The 22,047-nt window shown below is 38.9% G+C and overlaps 1 pseudogene; it reads left to right on the top strand.

Annotated features, from left to right (window-relative positions):
• The window catches only part of LOC103119227 (aflatoxin B1 aldehyde reductase member 2-like), a 49,966-nt pseudogene extending 48,489 nt beyond the window's left edge, over positions 1-1,477 (top strand).
• The last annotated feature ends 20,570 nt before the right edge of the window (positions 1,478-22,047 follow it).

The raw sequence follows: 22,047 nt of genomic DNA, 5'->3' as shown, positions 1-22,047 counted from the left end.
GACTTTTGGGCCAGTGGTGGAGGAGGAATGGAAGGGGGGGGTCAGGGTGGAACCAAGGAAGAGCCTTATAATCCACTTGTGGGCTAGCAAACAGAGGTTGAAAAGGACAAATGAAATGGATTCAGCTGTTTTTTGGCTTTGCTATTTCTTTCTGCACTCCTCCCCACCCTACCCCAAGACCAACCCCCATGCCAGCAACTTCTAGTAGGCCTCCTGTGGAGCTAATTTCTTTATCTTGATTCCTGGCTCAGCAGGGGTGTCATCTAAAGAAGGGGGGAAATCTCCCCAAGCAAAGGTCTTTTTTTTAATTTTATTTTTGAAGGGGGCTGGAGCAATGAGTGACAGAGTGCCTGACCTATCAGGGCATCAGTCTTGCTGGGGTTAGATTACCTCTCTTTCTTCTATCTACATTTTGAGTTTGTTTGATGGTTGCTTCTTGTAATTAACTACTTTTTCTTGGATTGGGAAGGGGATGAGGTTGTGTGAAGTCAATCTAGAGTGACTAAATCTGCAGGCTATTAGAGGTTTTTTATATTATTAGTATTTATTATTATTATTATTATTATTACATGCACTTGCCTGTTTTCCCTCCTCTCCAGGATGACTAAAATTAGCTGTTGTTGCTTTTATCATTGATAAGTTATTGGGTGTGCTATCCATTATGGTAATTACCTCAAGGTAATTAGAAAACTGAAAGCTGAAATAGTTGACTAAGAGGCCAGCTAGCAGATAGCAGAACGGCTGGGTCCTGCCCAGGGCATGTACAACGCCACCACCCGGCAGGTGGAGAAGGAGCTCTTGCCCTGCCTCAGAAACTTTGGACTGAGGCTCTATGCCTACAACCCTTTGGCTGGAGGCCTCCTGACTGGCAAGTACAGATACAGGACCAGGAGGAGAAGCGACCTGTCGGCCGCTTCTTTGGGAACAGCTGGGCAGAGGTCTACAGGAACCGCTTCTGGAAGAAGCACCACTTTGAGGCCATCGGCCTGATGGAGACAGCCCTGCAGGCTGCCTACGGCTCCGCCGCCCCCAGCATGACCTCGGCAGCCCTGCACTGGCTGTACCACCACTCACAACTCCAGGGGGCCCACGGGGATGCGGTCATTCTGGGCATGTCCAGCCTGAAGCAACTGGAGGAGAACCTGGCTGCCACTGAGGAAGGACTCCTGGAGCCCGCGGTGGTGCAGGCCTTTGATCAGGCCTGGCACATGGTGGCCCATGAATGTCCCAACTACTTTCGCTAGGCCCCTCTGACAAGGCTGCCAGGGGCTCTTTCTCGTCTGCCACCTGTCCCCTCGGCCTGGCCAGCCCTGCCTTAATCTGGTTCCTGTGGTCCTCTTGATCCTCTGGGCCCTGACATATTGTTCTAAGTTCCTGCCTCACCCCTGAAGCCTTCATGATGTCTGCAGACTGGAGCTGAGCCCTGGAGGGTGTGTCCTGTCTGAATAAAGCCAGGTCAGCCTGAAAAAAAAAAAAAGTAAGTGAGCAAGGTGAAAATGCAGCTGAACTGAAGAATAAAGCTGGGGTAAAGGAAAGCAGATTAACAGAAGCAGAAAACAAAATTAGTCAGACATAGGATGAGTTAGCGAAAACTAAGAAGGATGTAAAAGAGCTCAGAAAGAGATTGAGAGACACTGTAAATAACAACAGAAACATATAAGATGATCACAAAAGAAGTAACATTCACATAATTGGCTTTCAGAGGAAGAAAGAGAGGAAGGTGAAGTAAACATCCTAGAAGAAATAACAGAAGGAAATTTGCCAGACATAAACAACAGAAAGGAGATCAAGATTCAAGAGGCCCAGAGATTCTTCAATCAGATTCAACCCAGACCTGAAGACACCAAGACATATGATAGTTACAATGAAAAGAAGGAAGGATAAGGAAATAATCCTAAAGGCTGCAAGAGAAAAACAAAAAGTCACATACAGGGGAAAACCCATAAGATTATCAGCAAACCTCTCCACTCAAACTCTACAAGTCAGAAGAGAATGGCAAAATATTTATCGAGACATCAATGAAAAAGGATTTCAACCAAGAATACTATATCCAGCTAGATTTTCTTTAAGACTAGATGGAGGGATCAAAACCTTCTCAGACAGGCAACAGTTAAAGGAGGCAACCATCACCGAGCCTGCCCTGAAAAAAGTTCTAAAAGACTTCCTATAAACAAGAACATCACCAAAATACTTGCCACATATCAGAGCAAATAAAATATTGTTGAATCATGGCACTGCAATACCTTAAATTCATAATGTCAACATATGTCAATGGCTTAAACTCACCCATTAAAAGGCAGTGTGGGAGGATGGATCAGAAAACACAACTCAACCATATGCTGCTTGAAAGAATCCTACCTGAACCAACAAGAAAAGCACAGACTTAAAGTGAAAGGATGGAAAACTATCCAACAGGCTAACAGACCACAATAAATAAATAAATAAATAAATAAAGCTAGGAACAGCCATTCTCATCTCTGACACAATAGACTTTAAATTAAATAAACTAATAATAGGCAAGGCCATTACATAATGATCAGAGGATCAATCAACCAAGAAGATTTAACAATTATTAACATTTATGCACCCAGTGAGGGCCCATCTAAATACATCAAACACCTACTGAAAGAGCTATAGAAATACATCAATAGTAGTACAGTAATAGTAAGAGACTTCAACACCCTACTGTCACATTTGCACAGATCAACTAAGCAGAGAATCAAGAAAGAAAGAATAGAATTAATTGAAGAGATTGGTAGAAAAGACCTCCTGGACATTTTTATAGTTCTTCCTCCACAAAATCTGGAGCACACATTCTCTTCAAATACACACAGCACACCCTCAAGGATAGACCACATGTTAGGCCACAAAGACAGTATCAAGAAATTCAAGAACATTGAAATCATCCCAAGCATCTTCTCAGACCAGGGTGGAGTAAAGCTCACACTTAACAACAAACAGAAAATTTCTAAAACTCTCAGAATTTGGAAACTCAATAACATACTGTTGAATAACTGTTGGGTCAAAGATAAACTCAAGCAAGAAATTCAAATGTTCCTAGAAACACATGAAAATGAAGACAGAAGCTTCCAAAATATTTGGTACACAGTTAAAGCAGCACTGAGAGGGAAACTCATCGCCATATAAACACACATTAGAAAACAAGAGAAAGCTCAAGTAAATGACCTTACTGTATGCCTTAAGGATTTAGAAGAAGAGGAACAAAGAAACCCTAAAGCAGCCAGGAGAACTGAATTTACTAAAATTAGAGCTGAAATAAACATCACTGAAAATAAAATCATACAAAAGATCAATGAATCCATATGTTGGTTCTCTGAAAAATTAAACAGAACGGACAAACCCTTAGCCAGACTCACAAAAAAAAAAAAAAATGAGAGGGAGAAAAGACTCAAATAAATAGAATTGTAAACAATAGAGGAAATATCACAACAGACACCACAGAAATCCAAAAACTCACAGAAAGCTTTTATGAACAATTATATGCCACCAAGCTAGAGAATATGGAAGAAATGTCAGAATTCCTAGAAACATATACCATTCCAAAGTGAACCAGGAAGAACTATAAAACATAAATGGACCAATCACAGACAAAGAAATCGAAAAAGTTATTAAGAATCTTCCCAACAACAAAAGTCCAGGACTAGATGGCTTTACCAATGAATTCTACAAAACCTTCAATAAACAGTTAATACCTATACTTTTAAAGTTCTTTCAAAGATTGAAGAAATAGAAATACTCCCACCTTCTATAGAGCCAACATAACCCTGATACCAAAAGCAGACAGAGACACAACAAAAAAGGGAAACTATAGACTAATACCTCTGATGAACATAAATGCTAAAATATTAAACAAGATCCTAGCCAACCTGATACAGCAGTATATCAAAAAGATTGTTCATCATGACCATGTCAGATTTATCCCAGGAATGCAAGACTGGTTCATTATATGTAAGTCAATAAACATCATCCATTACAGAAAAACCAAAAACCACATGATTACTTCAATAGATGCAGAAAAAGCCTTTGACAAAAGGAAACATTCCTCCTCAAATTGGGGACTAGACAGGGCTGTCCATTTATCACCATTACTCTTCAACATAGTATTGGAAGTTCTCACCATAGCAATCAGGAAAGAGAAAGGTGTCAAAGGAATACAGATAGGAAAGGAAGAAGTCAAGCTCTCACTATTTGCAGATGATATGATAGTATACATAGAGAAACCTAAAGAATCCAGCAGAAACATATTGGGAAACATTAGGCTATATAACAAGTTGTCAGGCTACAAAAATCAGTGGACAAAAATCAGTGGGATTTCTTTATGCAAACACTAAGGCCAAATAAGAGGATATCCAGAAATCATTCCCATTCACTGTTGCAGAAAAATCAATAAAATATCTAGGAATAAATGTGACCAAAGTAGTGAATGATTTGTATACTGAAACTATGAGTCACTATTCAAAATAAAAGAAAGAAAGAAAGAAAGAAAATGAAAGGAAGAAATAGACATATATCCCATGCTCATGGAATGGAAGAATATCATCAAAATGAATATTCTACTCAAAGCTATATACAAATTCAACATGATACCCATCAAAGTCCCACCAAATTTCTTTACTTCTAGGTGTTTTCTGGTTCCAAAAAAATGACTGTAATTTTTGCTCTATTGTTTTTAAAATTACAATAATTTATCTAGAACCAGAAAACACCTAGACATAGCAAAACAATCTTGAGGAGAAGAAAAAATGGAGATATCACACTCCCAGATATCAAACTGTACTTTAAGGCTATCATAATCAAACAGGCCTGGTACTAGAATAAAAATAGATTCACACAGCAGTGGAACAGAATTGAATGCCCAGAACTAAACCCCCCTCACCTATGAACATCTAATTTTTGAAAAGGGCCCCAAAAATGAAATGGAGGAAGGAGGCTCTCTTCAATAAACGGTGTTGGGAAAACTAGGTTGAAACATGACACTGAACAACTTTATCACACCAGAAACAAAAGTCAATTCTGAATGGAGCAACGACCTGGATTTTAGATCAGAAACTGTCAAATACTGAGCAGAACATTGGCAGAATACTTTCCCACCTAAACTTCAAGGACATCTTTGACGATACAAACCCAATTGCAAGGAAGACTAAAACAACAGCTAATGGATGGAACTACATCATATTGAAGAATAGTGAAACTCCTAATGGAGGAGATAGATGATGACACTCTGGTGGTTGGAAATGTATGATTTGTTTCCCTCTTATGACATATCTTATTGATCATTATTAAATCACTAATACTAATAAAAAAGAAGTTGAGTAATAAGGAAACACAAGGCAAAACTTAGACTTGAGTTTGGTGTACTGCACCAAAGTAAAAGACTCTGGGGTGGGTGGGACCGTTCAGATCCTGGAACACGACAGAGAAGGACACATGTCCACACTACTATATCTTACTGTAAACCACTAATCCCCCTAATAAGGAAAAAAAAAAGGGAAAGGAAAGGTTGTTTGGATGACACTTCTGAAATTGATATATATCAGTGACTTTGGGAAAACTATTGCAGGTTTCCACTGGGGGGAAGGGACACAGAACTCTGGTGATTGGAACCATGTAAAATTATACCCCTATTATCTTACAATTTTGTAAGTCAATACTAAATCACTAACAAAATTTAAAAAATAAAATAAAATTTATATATAGTCCAATGTAAATTGTTATAAGGAATTTTGTAGACATTTAGATCACTGGAACTGGTCAGTGGTGCATCTGTTTAAGTGCATACATTACTATGTTTAAGGACCTGGGCTCAAGCTCCTGCTTCACACTTGCAGGGGGAATATTCACAAGAAGCAGGTCTGCAGGTGTCTCTCTGTCTTGTTCTCTCTATTCGCCTCCTCCCCTCTCAATTTCTCTCTTTCCTGCCAAATAAAATTAAAACAATAAGTAAAAGGGAAAAAATAGCTGATAGGAGCAATGAATTTGTCATACAGCAACTGAGCCCTGGCTATAACTCCGGTAGCAATAAAAAAATAGAATAATAAAATAAAAGAAGTTTAGAAGACCATCTTTACATTTATAAGGAAATGAGAAGAACTTAAAAGAGCCAAGAAATAAATCTGGGTGATTTCTCCTATTTGATTTCTAAACATATTATATTATTATGGTAAGAATATTGTGGCATTGGTTATAAGTATATTAATTAAATTTGCATATGTCTAACACACATGAGAGAGTTTTGAAATAAATTATTTTAATTTAATGATCAACTGCCTTTTACTAGATGCCAGCTTTCACTAAATAAAACAAAATAATCTTTAATAAGTGCTGTTAGAATAAAACCATTCTACATGCATAAATATGAAGTGATACCCTTACATTTTATTTTAAAATCACATTTGAATTTATTACTCTTCTATATTTAAATGCCAAACTTATTAAGTCACTAAAAGTATTGGATAAAATAATAACCTTAGGTAAAGTGAAGATTGTTTTGATATCACACTCAAAGTAAGTTCTGCTAAAAATATGGCATTGAGTCAAAGATAGCACACTGGGAGCATTACCATACCTTCAGCACAGATTCAATCCCTGGTACCACATGGAAGCTACTATGTGAATAATGGAAACTCCAGGCCTGTACTATCTCTTCTATTCTCTGTCTTTCTTTCTCCATCTCTAAGAAAAACTGGCCTGGAATGGTGAAATTGCATATATACATGACCTTGGCTAAAAATAAAAAAAAGCGTATATGTATTTATAAGTTATTTTCTGTCCCAGAGATACAATTTCACAAAATGAAAAGAGATGTTAGTATTAAAAATTTATTATTGGGCAGGGATAGATAGCATAATGGTTATGCAAACAGACTGTAATGCCTGAGGCTTTGAAGTCCTAGGTTCAATCCCCTGCACCACCATAAACCTGAGCTGATCAGTGCTCCGGGAAAAAAAAAAGACTATATATATGGTGTCTAGAATAGCCCAGTTCCATCTATGGCACCACATATTAAAAATAAATTAAAAAATAAATTTATTAAATTTAAAAATAAAGCCCTGCAGGTGGGCCAGGGAGATATCATAGTGCTTTATATAAGAAACATTCATGTCTAAGGCTCCCAAGATCTCAGGTTCAATTCTCTGGCATGGGAGCTCCTCTCTTTCTCTCTTTTCCTATTACCTCACCTAAAAATAAATCTTCAAAAAATAAAAATTCTACAGAAAATTTTAGTAGACATGTCACCAAGGACTATATATAAATGACCAATAAGAATAGTCATACACAACTATAAGTATATGAAAAAGTTCTCATAGTCATTAGCCATCAATAAAATGCAAATTAAATCAACATACCATATCATTGCATACCTGCTAGTATTTCTACAGCCCCAAAATTTCACAATAACAAGTGTCAGAGAAATTGAGCCCCTCATGTTTTGTTCATGGGAAAATGCAATGATATGGTAGCTTTGGAAAACAGTTTGGTGGTTTTTAAAACAAGCATCCTCTGTCACACAATTCAAAAATTTCATTCCAAGAGTATGTCCACCACAAATGAAAACAGATGTGTATAAAGGCCAGCAAAAGAACCAGTGCATTGACACATTGAAAATAAACCAATTTTCTCCATACAATAAACTACTACTCAGCACTAAAGAGGATGAATTACTGACACATAGAGCAACACAGACAATAATAAGGATATTATGGTGAGTGAAAAATAGATACTTGCATAACATGTGGTAAGGTTCCAATTATAAAATACTATGGAAAATGGAAAATTTATGGAGACAGAGAAGATGTTCAATGTCACTGGAAATGAGACCAGAAACAGAAGTCAAGGGTAGACCAGTTAAACTGAACTTCCTCTAATAAGACAAAAATACAAGTATGAGCTGTATATGTTTATGTTACAAGTGTACAAATTTGGTAAACTTTAATGAAATAACTAATTACGATGAACACACTATAAAGTTGAAAAAATATTTTTATCATTTTTCAATATAAAAAGAGAGCACTGCTTTACTCTGACTGATTAGTGGAGCTGGGGATTGAATCTAGGACATCATAGTCTCAGGTATGAAAACACTCTCTAGAGCTATTAGGTTGTTTACCACACCCCACACTGCCTACTTACATGGGTCAATTTGTACTATTTAAATAGTGCTAAGTAGATTTATCCTGCAATTTTAAAAATGTAGGGAAATGCAAAATTGTATCTGATTGCAATAAGAGTAATAAAAAATTACATGATCGAGACTTCTGGAAGTGGGGCTATGGAGCAGCAGTAACTGTATTTCTCTTCTTGCCTCTTCTGGGTCAACTAAGAATACCAAAGGAGACCAACTGAGATCACACCAAGGTAGGACTAAAATGACTTCAGGAACCCACCAAACCACCAGTGAGTGCAAACACATGTAGCTTGTGGACAGGGAGGAGCCTAAGGAGAGATTGAGCAGTTGGTAGCAGTCTGACAGTTTACCAGTTGAGGTAACACCTCCAGTCTGCTATACCAACAAAAAGATTGCTGAAGGGAGGAGAGGACTCCCTTAAGACTCACTAAATCCAACTGTGATTCTCCATTGCTACTGCCCTCAGAGGCTGGAGCAGCAGCAGGCCCTGTGCTAACATCTGGAAACAGAGAACTGACCAGGACTCAGGAGAAGAGCAACACCTCAGTGGCCTAGCAGTGGGGATGTATAGTGGGAGCCTTTCCACATTGTTCTCCTGATGAGAACATGGTGAATAATTGCCTCAGAACCTACAGACTACAAAAGGAACTTGCTTAGAAACACACAGGGCCCAGTAGTGCTGACCAGTTAGACAGAGAAGCTGAACTGACCCCAGAGCTTTGGATCACTGGGTTGTGAGAGTCTCTTTGCATACTACTGTATTATCTCTTCCCCACTCTGCTTTATCTCTTGGTCAGAAGTGAGTGATTAAGCTAAGAAGCCTACTTATAGATGAAAATCCCTCAGGTTCCCATATACTACAGGGAAGAAAAATAACAAAAGAGGCTTTTAACAGCCTCTCTGCTGCAACTCAGGGATTGAAATAATATTGCAAAACTGCTAATTTCCACAACTGTGAGCTCTTTAAGTACCTTACTTAGACACAAGTCAATCCAGGCAAAAGTGATCAGTAATTTGAAAAGTACCTAGAGAAGGACCTCATAACATACTATACAGAATGGTTAAACCAACAAGAAGAAATATGGAGAAGACAATTAGCTGAACAAGCTAAAACAGTAACAGAACAGGGTAACAAAATAGATGAACTCCACAAAATAGTAAAGGGGAGAGAGAATAGAATAAATGAGGCTGAAAACAGAATTAGCAAGATCGAGTACGAAATAGAGACAACAAAAATAGAAGTAACAGATCTCAAAAAGAGATTAGATTAAGAGATACTAAAAACAACAACAAAGACCTATAAGATGACTTCAAAAGAAATAATATATGCATTATTAGCTTACCAGAGGAAGAAAGAAAGGAAGGGGAAGAAAGCATTCTTCAGGACATAATAGCTGAGAACTTCTCTAATCTAGACAACATAAGAGACACAAAAGTTCAAGAAGCCCAAAGGGTTCCAAACAGATTAACCCAGATTTAAAGACACCAAGACAGATCAGAAGCAACCAATAGCACAGCTATATACAAGATACTGGGTACTGTACAGCAAACCCTAACAAAAGGACTTTTCAAAGTTAACCCAATTACCAAATAATGTGATGATAACATTAACTATCGAGTGTCTTTTTGAACCCTAAGACAGCAGGAACCTCACATCTCCACTACAGAGCCTCTACTTCCCCCAGTCCTGGAACCCTTGGATAGGGCCCACTTTTCCGTATGCCTCTCCCAATCCATATCAAATAATATTGCATCTGCCGATCACAACCTAAACAACACAACGATTGCCACCTCAACATGCTTCACTTCAGACTGTGTCCAGAGACTTCACGTGTGGAATGACAACCCTTCAGCTTCATTACTCCATCACCAGGTTCCAGATGTCATCAGGATGCCGGCTTCCCTAGACTGAAAACCCCACCAATGTGTCCCGGAGCTCCGCTTCCCCAGAGACCCACCCTACTAGGAAAAGAGAGAGACAGACTGGGAGTTTGGACTGACTTGTCAAAGTCCATGCTCAGCGGGGAAGCAGTTACAGAAGCTAGACCTTCCACCTTCTGCAACCCACAACGACCCTGGGTCCATGCTCCCAGAGGGATAGAGAATGGTCAAACTATCAGGGGAGGGGATGGGATATGGAGATTGGGTGGTGGGAATTGTGTGGAGTTGTACCCCTCCTACCCTATGGTTTTGTTAATTTATCCTTTCTTAAATAAAAAATAAATTTAAAAAAATAAAAAATGAAATTAAAAAAGAAACTATCACCCAAATAACTAGTCTCTTTACAGAAAGGAAGATTTTCACATGCCATTTATGAGACAAGAGGCTAATAACCAAACATATAAAGACCTTATCAAATCCAGAAACAAAAAAAACAAATGACCCAATCTAAAAGTGGGGGGGGGGATATTAACAGAATATTCACTTTAGAAGAGGCACAAAAGGCCAACAGACATATGAAAAAAATGCTTATTTAATTAATAATTATTTTATAATTATTCTATTAACATTATAACATAATATTGTAGTTATAACTTAAGAATTATTTTATAATTATTCTATTAACATTATAACACAATATTGTAGTTATAATTTAATTAATAATTATTTTATAATTATTCTATTAACATTATAACACAATATTGTAGTTATAATTTAAAGTATTTGCCTTTTTCCTTTCTCTCTCTCTCTTTTTTTTCTTGGTTATCATAAGGCTTCACAACTTCAAACCAACTTTTTCAGATAGATAGACAGAGGTAGAAAAACACCATAGCTTCTTCTAGTGTGTTGGAGTCTGGGCTTAAACTTAGGCCATATGCCTAGTAAAACAGGAATACTATTCAGGTGAGTTGTTTTGCCCCTTTATCTTTTTTAAATGCAAAGGATAAGTTGAAGAAGTAGAAGACATTTGTGTTTAAAACTGTCTTTTAAAGCGGTCCAGGAAGATATCTCAGTGGTAGAACACAGAACTCCAGGCTAAATCCCAGACAGCACTGAAAAGTATTGTGATTTATCTCTTTCCTAAAAGTAAATAAAATGGGGGCTGGAGACTAGGTTTGAGCCTGGCCCCCACAACACTGAAAGAAGCTTTGATTCTCCCCTCTCACAATGAAATGAGGCGCTTGTTCTGCATTTGTCTTTCTGATCTCCTCTTTGCTCTTTGCTGGAGCTTCAGGGAGCCAAGGCAGCCTCAGTGGGGATGGGCCATTTCAACCTTGTCTACACAGACTGTAGGCTGGCTTTGTGCCCACAGGACTGTCAATGCCCCAGCTGCAGCAGCTCATTCTCTCATTCTCTCTCCCTCTCCCTCTCCCTCTCCCTCTCCCTCTCCCTCTCCCTCTCCCTCTCCCTCTCCCTCTCCCTCTCCCTCTCCCTCTCCCTCTCCCTCTCCCTCTCTCCCTCTCCCTCTCCCTCTCCCTCTCCCTCTCCCTCTCCCTCTCTCTCTCTCTCTCTCTCTCCCCATCTTTTTCGGTCTCTGACTCCTTTCTCTCTCTCTTTCACTCCCTTCTCTCTCATTTTCTCCGTCTCCCCCTCTTTATTTGAGGTCTATGAGGAGCTCCCATCTTTGAGACCCCAACCACATTCAAGCCCACCTCTTCTGAGCAGCCTTGTTCCTGAGCACATCCTGGATGTCCAAGTCTTCTTCTAGCTTCTGATGAAATATTTGTCCTATATTTTTATAGAAGAGAGACATTAAAAAAAAGATACAGGACATTCCTAGCTTTAAAATCAGGGTGCTCTCTTGCCTGAAGCTTTGAGGTCATAGGTTCAATACACTGCACCATGATAAGCCAGAGTTGAATAGTTAGGTAAGAAATAAATTAAGTAAAATTAGGGTGATGACTTCTGCAAAGAATGAAGGAATGAACATGCCCCACAGGACTGTTGGGGAAATATCATCAAAACAGACCGTATTCTGGTTCTTGTCCTGGGTGATGGCTGGGTGGTCTTTACCTCATTCTGATGGATGAAATTGGATCCAGCATTCTACACATCTCTGCATACATATTGCATTTCATGATCAAATTGCTAGATGTAGAAATAAATGTGGGAAAGAATGTGCTGAAGGACTGGTGAGGAAGGAGGAGACTAGATCAGTGTGTCAAATATAAGGCTTAGCAAGTGGGGGGTGGGGTGGATTACAGACCGCTCTCTCTTTGGTAGGTAAGGGAATCCTGCTGCTTTATTGGACAGGTTCAAGGAGAGGGAAAAAAAGATCTCCTAAGTGCCATATTTATGCTTGTTTGAACACATTCATGATCTAATTTCTAAAGATGTGCTCTGTAAGTCTCTTAGACTTTTGGTGTTTCTAAGAAAGTTGAAGTTGGGCTGGGGAGATAGATACCTCACCTAGGAAGATGCCTGCATGGCCCACATTTAAGCCTAGTCCCTGTTGTACTACAGAAAGCTTCAATGCTTTGCTCTCTTTCACTCTCTTACACTGTGCCTCTCTTTCTGTCTGAAATGCAAAAATAAATAAATAAATAAAATGGCATTCTCACAGGTGTAAAGTTGTATTTCATTGTTGTCTTTTTTTTGCATTTATATGATCAACAGTGACTGAGCATTTTTTTTTTTCATATGTCTTTTGATTCTTTGGATCTCTTCTTTGGGAAAGATTCTACTTGTGTCCTATCTCCATTTTTTAATTGTTTTTTTATTGTTGAGTTCTTTATGTATTTTAGTTATTAGTTTTTTGATGTATGTTAAGTAACAATTTTCTCCATCTCCTTGGGGAGACTCTGTTTTGGTGATGATTCTTTTTGCTATACAGAAGTTTTTTTTTTTTTTTTTCTGTTTGATGTAATCCTATTAGTTTTCCTTCAGCTCACCTTGCACATATCTTCAATGAATCATGTTGAGTGAGTTAAGCCAGAAGGAGAAAGATAAATACTGAATGATCTCACTCATAGGTGGAATTTAAGAAACAAGGACAGAAAGGGAAAATACATAATTAAACTCAGATTTGCTGCGGCATTTTGTACCAAAGAAAAGGACTCTGGAAGCAGATGAAGGGATGGGATAAGGTTGCCTTGGGATCTTGGTGCATGATGATGGGAAAGGACCTGAGTTGAGAGTAAGAGTGATTTACAGACACCTATCACCGAAAGATGAGAAATTGTACCTATTATGTCAACAACTGTACTATAAACCATTACCCACTCCCACCCCCCACCCCCCAATAATGTAGAAAAACAGAACTCACAGCCAGGGCTTCAGTATTATGCTTATGTTTTTGCCTTTATTTTATTTGGTGGGGAGCTGTTTTGTTAAACCTTTTCTGTGTCTTGTTTAAGGTAGGGATGGCAGTACGGGGCCTGGATAATGTGAAGTCACTCAGGGTAAAAATCAGACTACTTGAGTGAAACATTCTTTGTCTTAATAAAAATCCTCCTATAGGTCCCTAAAATTGAGGTACAATCCCTACTTCCATCCAAAGCGATTGTCTCTGAAAGGGACTGAGACAAGTTCTAGAGCAGAAGATGTAAAAGCTTTTTTCCTCTATTGCACGCAAGTTTTTCCAGACAGGCTGGTCCCTGATCTGTGTGGTTGGCTGTCAGGACTCATATGTGTATTTTCTGTTGTGAGGAGGGAGTGTTTTCAAAGTCCAAACAGTGATATTCTGAAGATGAGATTAGTGGTTGTCTTTTGTGATATTCTCTCTGCAATGCTTCCCCAGGCATTTCATCAGAGCAACCTAGCACCACAGATTTCAGCTGAGTGGGTACTCCCCTGCGTGACAAAGCTTTTTCACACCTTTTTGCTTTAAACCCAGATGTGTTTTTCTACAGACACCTGCACTGTGAATAAGTGTGTTTTTCTGTAGCTAGTTAACAGTTAGTGGCTGACAACACAGAAACTACAATAGCTGAGTTATTAAGAGTATATATAAGATTCAACTTTTTGTCTGATCTGTTTCTGAGCTTTATACTTTTGTCTGGACAGAGTTAGCTGGAAACCAGGAAGTTTTGGCCACAGAAAAAGAATATTTCTGCATTTGTCCTCCGATATGTGACTTTGAAGCAGGTTTTGGAGTGTGACCATATGTAACTGAACTTCTTTAAGGTGGCAACCACAATAGATGAAGAACTTGGTAAAGGAAACAACCTAACACCTACTGGTAAAAGGAGGAGTGCTAATCAAGGGATGAAAAAGCAACTTTTGGATGATTAAAGTATAAAGAATAATAATAAATACTGCACCTAACTGAACACACTGATTTCATGAAAGCAGCAAGAAATTGAAGGTTTACATTTTTTATTTTCTTTCAAGTTAGCTCAGATCTAAACATTTGCTAAGAAGTAGTTCTACTATGAGTCTCACAATAGAAGTTCTGCTTTCTTTCATTCTTCCGTATCTTCTCTCTGGACCATTTATTAAAGTTTTTTTGTATCATGTTTACTTATTTGATGGAGATAGCCAGAAATCAAGAGGGAAGGGGATTATAGAGAGGAGAGAGACACTTTCTTTTTTTATTTATCTAAGGAAGGAGACATTAACAAAATCATAGGATGGGGGTGTACAACTCCACACAATTCCCACCACCCAATCTCCATATCCCATCTCCTCCCCAATAGCTTTCCCATTCTCTATCCCTCTGGGAGCATGGACTCAGGGTCCTTGTGGGTTGCAGAAGGTGGGAGGTCTGGCTTCTGTAATTGCTTCCCTGCTGAACATGGATGTTGACTGGTTGATCCATACTCCTATTCTGCCTCTCTCTTTCCCAAGTAGGGAGAGTCTCTGGGGAAGCGGAGCTCCAGGATGCATTGGTGGGGTCTTCAGTCCAGGGAATCCTGGCCGGCATTCTGATGGCATCTGGAACCTGGTGGCTGAAAAGAGAGTTAACATACAAAGCCAATCAAATTGTTGAAGAATCATGGACACAAATGTTGGAATAGTGGAGATGAAGTCTTAGGGGGTACTCACTGCAAACTCTAGTGTACTACTGCTTTCAGGTATATATTTGCCCTAATTTATGGATACATGTGTGAACATAAGCTCTCTCTCACAGAACCTGGTCTATATCTAGGTTTTGGGACTTTGTTAGGAAGTCAATCACCTGGGAGGGAATTAGAGAATACTATGAAAGGAAAGGTCTTACCCGAGTGATGAAGCTGAAGGGTTGTCATTCCACACCTGAAGTCTCTGGACACAGTCTGAAGTGAAGCATGCTGGGGTGGCACTCTTTGCATTGATTAGGTTGCAATCAACGGATGCAATATTATTTGATAAGAATTGGGAGAAGCATATGGTAGTGCTTTACTACTCATAAAGGTTTCCTCCTGCATGTGGGAACTGTGAGCTTGAACCCAGGTCCTTGCACATTGTAAAATTTGTGCTCAACCATGTATACCACTACTGGGCCCCTGAACCCATTATTTCTTACTGCTTACTGAGCAACTTGTCTTATGGAATTTATTTTCTTTTTAAATTTTTATTCATAAAAAGGAAATTCTGACAAAACCATAGGATAAGAGAGGTACAGTTCCACTCAATTCCCACCACCAGAACTCCATTTCCCATCCCCTACTTGACAGATTCCCTCTGGGACTATGGGCCCAGTATTGTTGTGGGGTGCAGAAGGTGGAAGGCCTGGCTTCTGTAATTGCTTCCCTGCTGAACGTGGTTGTTGACAGGTAGATCCATATTCCCAGCCTGTCTGTCTTTCCCTAGTGGGGCAGGGCTCTTTGGAAGTGGGGTTCCAGGACACAGTGGTGGGGTCATCTTCCCAAGGAAGTCCGGTTGGCATCATAGGATTTATTTTCTTATTGATCCCTGTCATTTTGAGTTATTTTGCCCATAAGCACTTAGCTCTCTTTATTTGAATCTGAAGTTTTTCTTAGGGAGAAAGGGCTGTATCTTCACAGTCCTACATGCCATTATTAGTACTTTCTACATGAGGGGATTTTAAACTAACTAACTAATTTGGATGAAAGTAAATGTTCTGATGGGCATATTAAAGATGTATCTTAAATAGTTCTACAGTCGGAAAGGCGATGATTATTGTGTGTTCTGTCATGACTCACAATTTATGAAATTTCTTGACACAGTGTTCAGCAGATGTAGATTTTGAATAATCATACATGAGAGTAGAGCTACAATACTTTCATAGCAGAGCATATTCTAAAAGCCTAATAGAGAGCATTGAATATACTAAAAGTTCAGTCTTACAACTCATTCTCAATTTGTTTGATTTATCTGTTAGTTTTTTTTTTTTTTTTGGTCTTTTTATAAAACTTCAATTCTGTGTACTACTCTGTGCTTTTGTAAGGTTTTATTTTCAGTTTTAAGAGGTATAATTAATACTCCTATAAATTCAATTTAATTATGACACTTAGTGTCATCTTAGATTTTATAAATTACTTGATCTACTTAATTCAATGTTCAGGGAAATCTAACAGTTTTTAGAAACTACTGGAATTAGTCCTTTCAAACAGTTATGATTTATTCAGCCAACAAATAGTACTTTTTCATTCATAAAGAGAAACATATCATTTTTTTTTAAAATTTTTTTTTTAATTTTATTTTATTTATTCCCTTTTGTTGCCTTTGTTGTCTTATTGTTGTAGTTATTATTGTTGTTGTCGTCGTCATTGTTGGATAGGACAGAGAGAAATGGAGAGAGGAGGGGAAGACAGAGGAGAGAGAGAGACAGACACCTGCAGACCTGCTTCACCGCCTGTGAAGTGACTCCCCTGCAGGTGGGGAGCCGGGGGCTCGAACCGGGATCCTTATGCCGGTCCTTGTGCTTTGCGCCACCTGCGCTTAACCCGCTGAGCTACAGCCCGACTCCCGAAACATATCATTTTTTAAAATAAAATGTAATTATATTATTTTATGAGTGCTGATATGTAGTCTTGTAATGTTACATTATTTACTTTTTCAGTTTTATTTTATGTATGTTTTAGAATGTTAAAAAAATGAACGGGGAGATACAGAGATTTCTCATAAGCTTCCCTGCCTCCCACCTGCACAGTCTGCTCCACTAATACCAGAATGATAATGATACATTATTTGTCTTTATTTATATATCTATTTAACCAAAGGTGAACCTTAGTTGATATATCCTAATGACCCAAAACTGATAGCTTATTTAAGGTTTAACTGTTAGTGTCATATGTTTTGTATTTACAGTTATTTTTCATAAGTTTCTTGTCATTCCATGATTCTCTCAAGAAAATGTTTAGGAGCATTTGTGTTATTTCTGACACAGGAAAAGTGTCTTTTATGACACGATATGCTTGGTTGTAATTGCTGGTTACTTCTCTGCATTTTGAAGTTTTCAGATATGAATGGCTTGCTGGATATAAAGGATATATAAGAACAGTCTCTTTTATGCTCACATAACCTTCACTCTTTGAAAGTTCTTTAAAAAAAAACAGAAGTAGAAGAAAACAGGTTATAAAAAGTGAATTTTATACAAAGATTTTTTTCATGAAAAAATTTTTCATTAAAAAATTTTTAATCTGGCATGTTTCAGAGTTAGCCAATGCAAAACCAGCATTTGTTTTTTCAACTCCACTATGAAATTATTGAGTAAATGTTGATTTACAGGATTGTCGTGGTGATGAGAGTACATTTCCAGTTCCTCAAGAAAAATGCCAGTACACCTCATTCTCCATGAAACCATCATTTTCTTCCACCATAGGGTCTTAGATCCTGAACTTCCTCTTGGTGTTCCTCCTTTCCCTCGTCTGAGTCCCCAAGTCTGCTGTGACAAATTATACTCCACTGAGGATTTGCTTTGCATTCATTGTCTTTTGCTTAGGATTTTTTAAAGGAGTTAGAGATATGTGTCTGAATAGAACGAACAAAATAGAGAATAAATTTACATGCATATGTATTTTTATTTGGCAAAAGGTTGCTAGTCTTATACTTTTTCTTGTCTTTTCAAAACTACTTATCAGCAAGGGGCATAGCTCAGGGGCAGAACATTTGACTACAAAACTGCTCACCAACTAGAAAAGGCATAACTTTATAAAACAAGACACAGTTTGATTTGACCCATGTCCAGTTGGCCATGGTTATACACTGCCACATCAGAGTAGCATAAGGTGAAAATAGAAAAAACAAAACCGGGAGTCGGGCTGTAGTGCAGCGGGTTAAGCGCAGGTGGCGCAAAGCACAAGGACCGACATAAGGATACCGGTTCAAACCCCGGCTTCCCACCTGCAGGGGAGTCGCTTCACACGCGGTGAAGCAGGTCTGCAGGTGTCTGTCTTTCTCTCCTCCTCTCTGTCTTCCCCTCCTCTCTCCATTTCTCTCTGTCCTATCCAACAACGACAACAACAATAATAACTACAACAATAAAACAACAAGGGCAACAAAAGGGAGTAAATAAAATAAATATTTTAAAAAGTCTTAAAAAAAGAAAGAAAAAACAAAACCAAACAAACAACAACAGCAACAAAAACTTTCTTTTCCCAAGGTTGAGCTCCTCAATGATTTCCGAAGCAGTGGCCTCTCAGCCAGCTCATTCTTACACCCAGTTGCCAAACTCAGTGGCAGAAATGGACTGCTTCCCTTCTCTCACATGCTCTGTGGCTACCATCAAAGCAGACTTTGCAACTTGTGGCATGGTAATCAACAGGACTGATGAGGGAAAGCATTCTAATACAAGTCCTCAAACATTCCAACAGCTGCCACCCAGTCTTGTCACTATAGTAGCAGAGTCTCAAAGGCAGTAGGCTGCCCAGAGCAGAGAAGTCTGGTGAACTTCTCATGGTTAACCACTTCATCCCTAAAGTATCCTGTAGTAGCCAATGTAGGGAAACCCTCTGGTCTCAGAGAGGAGATCATTTCAGAAGTCTGAGGCTTTTGCTCTCTCTGTGGGTGGTATGGTCCATCTCTGAAACATACCACGTGGCTGTCTCCATGCAGTCTTGCATTTCTTAATAACAAAACCAGAAGTCCTCAGGGAGATATTTCTGGGGCTTGTGCTCCCTAAATCCATCAGGTCAGTATTGACAGAGGGGAAGTTTCTGGTTAAAATGAATCACTCCTGGGCAAAAAAAGAAGGCAGCTGTGGTGGTCTTTTAGTCTTGGTGGATGGGCTATCTGCCTTTGAATGAGCAGGGTTTTGACCCCTGGAAATGGATCAGATTACTGCTAGCTTGGGACAGGGGTGGGGTGGTGATGGTGGGGTGGTGTGGGGGTGGGGGCAGAGGTGTTCTAAAGAGGCATTACAGCAGTAGTTGATAGGACTGTAGTTGGAAGTTTAAAGTCCTATCTCTGTTTCCATCCATCTATTGATAACTAGGTGATTTCCTTTCAAATTTGTTGGTTTATATAATATGCATGGAACTCCTTCCTCCAGAAATTTAGCAAAATACTTCTGATTTTATAATAATTATATTTTTTCTTGTTTATTGTTTAACATGTTTATGTCCTGTTGGTTAATATATATATATATGTACATGTATGAATACACACACACACACACACACACATATATATATTCTAACCAAGAGGACTATATACAAATTTTTTCCCTTTTTGTTTTTTTTTAAATTTCTTTATTGTGGAATTAATGTTTTATATTCGACATTAAATACAATAGTTTGTACATGCATAACATTTCCCAGTTTTCCATATAACAATGCAACCCCCACTAGGTCCTCTGTCATCCTTCTTGGAACTATATTCTCCCCACCCATCCACCCCAGAGTCTTTTACTTTGGTGCAACATGCTAATTCCATTCAGGTTCTACTTGTGTTTTCTCTCTCTCTCTCTCTCTCTCTCTCTCTCTCTCTCTCTCTCTTTTATTTAAGAAAGGATAAATTTTAAGAAAGCATAAATTTTATTTAAGAAAGGATAATTTTTTTTTCTTTTTCCATTTTCTTTTTTTTAATTTTATTTTCTTTTTTTTATTTAAGAAAGGATTAATTAACAAAAACATAGGGTAGGAGGGGTACAATTCCACACAATTCCCACCACCCAATCTCCATTTCCCACCCCCTCCCCTGATAGCTTTCCCATTCTCTATCCCACTGGGAGCATGGACCCAGGGTCATTGTGGGTTGGAGAAGGTAGAAGGTCTGGCTTCTGTAATTGCTTCCCAGCTGAACATGGGCATTGACTGGTTGGTCCATACTCCCAGTCTGACTCTCTCCTTCCTTAGTAGGGTGGGTCTCTGGGGAAGCTGAGCTCCAGGACACATTGGTGGGGTCTTCAGTCTAGGGAAGCCTGGCTGGCATCCTGATGACATCTGGACCTGGTGACTGAAAAGAGAGTTAACATATGAAGCCAAACAAATTGTTGAGCAATCATGGACCCAAAGCTTGGAATAGTGGAGAGGAAATGTTAGGGGGGTACTCACTGCAAACTCTAGTGTACTTCTGCTTTCAGGCATATATTTTGCAGGAGTTTACAGATACGTGTGAACATATGCTCTCTCTCACAGAAACTGGTGTATATCTAGGTTTTGGGACTTTGTTAGAAAGTGAACCACCTGAGATGAAATTAGAGTATACTATAAAAGGAAAGGTCTCACCCGAGTAATGAAGCTGAAGGGTTGTCATTCCACATGTGAAGTCTCTGGACACAGTCTGAAGTGAAGCATGTTGAGGTGGCAATCGTGTTAGTTAGGTTATGATTGGCAGATGCAATATTATTTGATATGGATTGGGAGAGGCATACGGGAAAGTGGGCCCTATCCAAGGGTTCCAGGACTGGGGGAAGTAGAGACTCTATAGTGGAGATGTGAGGTTCCTGCTGTCTTAGGTTTCCAAAAGACAATCAATAGTTAATGTTATCATCACATTATTTGGTAATTGGGTTAACTTTGAAAAGTCCTTTTGTTATGGTTTGCTGTACAGTACCCACTATCTTGTATATAGCTGTGCTATTGGTTGCTTCTGATCTATTTGGTCTAGGCTTTTGAGAGAGTCTGCATATCAATTAAACAGCCTATATATTGAAAAGATTCAGTTTGTGTTTTGAAAAACTTTGAGACATACAATTAATTTTCCCCTCTCTCGTGTTAATTAACTAGTGATTTATATGACTCCATTTTACTAGGAGTGTACATAAACACCATTCCCACCACCAAAAGACTGTGACCCATCCCTCCCACCCACGCCCACCCTCCACTGGCCCAGGAAGCTGCATGTCTACCCCTCACCACTGGGTTTTTACTTTGGTGCCCTACTTACAATTTGGTCAGGTCCTGCTTTTAGTTTCTCTTTCAGATCTTCTTTCTCAACTTCTGTTGATGAGTGGGATCATGCCATACTCATCTTTATCTTTCTGACTTAGCTCACTTAACATAATTCCTGCTAGCTCTGTCCAAGATGGGTCAGAGAAGGTGGGTTCATTGTTCTTGATAGCTGCATACTATTCAATTGTGTATATATACCACAGCTTTCTCAGCCATTCATCTGTTGTTGGGCACCTGGGTTGCTTCCAGGTTTTACCTATTATGAATTGTGCTGCTATGAACATAGGAGTACACACCTCTTTTTGGTTGGGTGTTATAGAGTCCTTGGGGTATAAGCCCAGGAGAGGAATTACCGGATCATATGGAAGGTCCATGTCTAGCCTTGTAAGAGTTCTCCATAGTGTTCTCCACAGAGGATGTACCAATTTAAATTCCCACCAGCAATGTAAAAGGGTTCCTCTGTCCCCACAACCTCTCCAGCATTTGTTGCTGCTGTCCTTTTTGATGTATGCCATTCTTACAGGAGTGAGGTGGTATCTTAGTGTTGTCTTAATTTGCATTTCTCTGACAATCAGTGACCTAGAGCAGTTTTTCCTATGTTTGTTAGCCTTTTGGATCTCCTCTGTAGTGAATGTTTTGTTCATATCCTCTGCCCATTTTTGGATGGGGTCATTTGCTTTTTTGGTGCTAAGTTTGCTGAGCTCTTTATATGTTTTGGCGATTAGTTTCTTTCTTTTTTTT

Source organism: Erinaceus europaeus, chromosome 7 (genome assembly GCF_950295315.1).
Source record: "Erinaceus europaeus chromosome 7, mEriEur2.1, whole genome shotgun sequence".
Taxonomy (NCBI): Eukaryota; Metazoa; Chordata; class Mammalia; order Eulipotyphla; family Erinaceidae; genus Erinaceus; species Erinaceus europaeus.
This window is presented reverse-complemented; position numbering and strand designations above follow the sequence as displayed.